This window comes from Myotis brandtii, unplaced genomic scaffold, assembly GCF_000412655.1.
Source record: "Myotis brandtii unplaced genomic scaffold, ASM41265v1 scaffold156, whole genome shotgun sequence".
Taxonomy (NCBI): domain Eukaryota; kingdom Metazoa; phylum Chordata; class Mammalia; order Chiroptera; family Vespertilionidae; genus Myotis; species Myotis brandtii.
In genome coordinates this window covers 519,357-522,074 of record NW_005355666.1, presented here as the reverse complement: position 1 = coordinate 522,074, position 2,718 = coordinate 519,357, and the positions used below count along the sequence as shown (strand labels likewise).

Sequence of the window (2,718 nt, the reverse complement as noted above, 5' to 3'; positions counted from 1 at the left end):
CTTCCACCTTCAGGATCTAAAGTTTCTCCTCCCCCACCAAAAGGGGAAGTGGACGGAGTACAGTAAAACAGACAGCCCACGACAGAGGTGCTAAAAAGACCAAGGAACACGGGGAAGGGGCAAAGACGCTAGAAATGGTTCAAGGAGGTTGCTCTCTATTAGCAGAAGGACTGGACATCGGAGCATCAGATGAGTTGAATGGATGAGGACAACCTGCCAAGTTCTCTTTAGGCTGCATATGGCTTCGATTATGAAGTAAAGAACCAATGTTGTGTGCTTGCTTGGCTGAGGGCTTGGGTATGCTCCATCTTTTACCTCCCCAATCACACAGAACTTGGCTTTCTCCCCAGCAGAAGACAGAGAGGAAAAGGTCATGCACAGGGTGTTACTGACCACCCTGTCCCTTCCCCAATAAAGCAGGGGCCATAGGGCCTGGCCTACATTTTTGGGTGCTATAAACCATCCTTGGGTATTTTTTTTATTGTCTAAAGTTTTACATATGTCTTCTTTTACCCCAATTGACATACTCCCCCCAGCCATTCCCACCCCGGGCAAGCCCCCACCACCCCAGTGTCTGTGTCCATTGGTTATGCTGATATGCGGGCACACAAGTCCTTTGGTTGCTCTCTAACCCCCCTCCCCTGCCATTTGTCTCTGGCTCTATTCTTGTTCATCAAATTATGTTGCTCATTATATCCCACATATGAGTGAGATCATGTGATATTTATCTTTCTCCGACTGGTTTATTTCGCTTAGCATAATACTTGGGTATTTTTAATATTTTTTCTTTCTTTTTTTTCATCATCTTTGCGTTTTAAAGTATGATAGTTGGCTGGATTTTAGAGTAAAACTTCTATGTTAAATGTGAACAAGGAAACATTTTCACCATGAATATCAGACGATTGGAACAATGGAGTTGCCCAGACCCAAGTCGTGATAGATCTGCCATTCACCCAGATAGCCCAGAGTGGAACCTTGGAAGGTCTGAAGTCAGGGCGGCAAATCTGGGGGAGAATATGCTGTTAGAACTGTATATATTGGAAAGAAAGCCAAATATATGCGGCATTCTGTACGTCTACCACATTGAGAAAGTCTGAAGTTGTAAATCAGATGTCATTTAAAACATAACCTCCTGCCCAGCTGGTGTTGCTCAGTGGTTAAGCATCGACCCATGAACCAAGAGGTCAGCAGTTGATTCCCAGTCAGGGCACATGCCCAGGTTGCAGGCTTGATCCCCAGTGTGGGGCGTGCAGGAGGCAGCCGATTGATGATGTTTCTCTCCCATCGATGTTTCTCTCTCTCTATCCCTCTCTCTTCCTCTCTCTCTCTCTAAAAAAAAATTCAATAAAAACATATTTTTAAAAAACATAACCTCCACAAATGTCCAGTTTCTTAAGATATTAGAGTTGTTCCTGGATGGGGACAGAGGTCTTGTGACAGACATGCCTGCATTCACTCAAGTCCCTGGGACTGAGCAGCCTCTGTGAGGCTGGCAATAATATAGTTGGTTTGGCTCAGTGGATAGAGTGTCAGCCCGTGGACTGAAAGGTCCCAGGTTCGATTCCAGTCAAGGGCACATGCCCAGGTTGTGGGCTCAATCCCCAATAAGGGGCATACAGGTGGCAGCCAATCAATGATTCTCTCTCATCATTGATGTTTCTAGCTCTCCCTCTCCCTTCCTCTCTGAAATCAATAAAAATATATTTTTAAAAAATAAATAAATAAAATAGAATAGGCTTTAAAATCACTGACAGGGAACACTTGCTACCAGAAACATGATCAAGTAGTGAGAAGTAGCTCTTAAGGTACCAGATCAAAAGAGTTTGATCATGATTAGAGATGCCAATGACATGGGACAAGAGTGGAAATTACAAGGTTGGAGCATCGACCTTCAATACAGGCCGCTGGCAGTATAATGGCAATGCAGACCCTACCTCCCCAAGAATATGAAAGTGATGATGACTCTCACGAAGTGTTGGATTAAACTAAATATGCAAGAAGACACCACTGGTGGAATTGTGTTTTGGGCCACAGTCTGGACCTATGGTAGAAAAATACTCAGTAGCCACCCAGATTGTAATGGGTGGAGTGACTGGCTGGTGTGCGGGATTTTTGTTCCAGAAAGCTGGGAAACTTGCAGCAACCACAATAGGTGGTAGCTTTCTTCTCCTTCAGATTGCTTCAGATTGCTAACCACAGTGGCTATGTGCAGATCGACCGGAGGAAAGTTGAAAAGGGTGTAAACAAAGCAAGAAGACAGATTAAGAAACGAGCAAATAAGGCAGCACGTGAACTCAACAACATACTTGAAAGGGCAACAGACTTTGTTGACAGAACGTTGTGATATCCAGTGGATTTGTGGGAGGCTTTTTGCTAGGCCTTGCATCTTAAGGATATGAGTGTTCTGCCACAGTGGAGTCCAGAGTGACGAGAAATAACTAGCTGGACAATATCAAACTCACAACTCAGCATTTTCCCATCTGAAGTTTGGCCAACTACTATCTGCTGTAAAACAACCTATATGGTATGTGTGCAACAGTATTCTGAGCTGTCACTTATTCAAAGCAGATGTTCTTTATTGTGCTTTACAGTATAGTGCCAATAATTAAAAATGTGTATTATATCTACAACATTAGGGCTGACTTTTTTAAAAAAGATAATGTTTGCAATAAGCTGAAAAACTGTAATGCCCTTTTTTTTTTTTTTTTTTTTAAATAT

The 2,718-nt window shown here is 43.1% G+C and overlaps 1 pseudogene; it reads left to right on the top strand.

Annotated features, from left to right (window-relative positions):
* The first annotated feature begins 1,915 nt into the window (after positions 1-1,915).
* Positions 1,916-2,391, top strand: LOC102255153 (annotated as a pseudogene).
* The last annotated feature ends 327 nt before the right edge of the window (positions 2,392-2,718 follow it).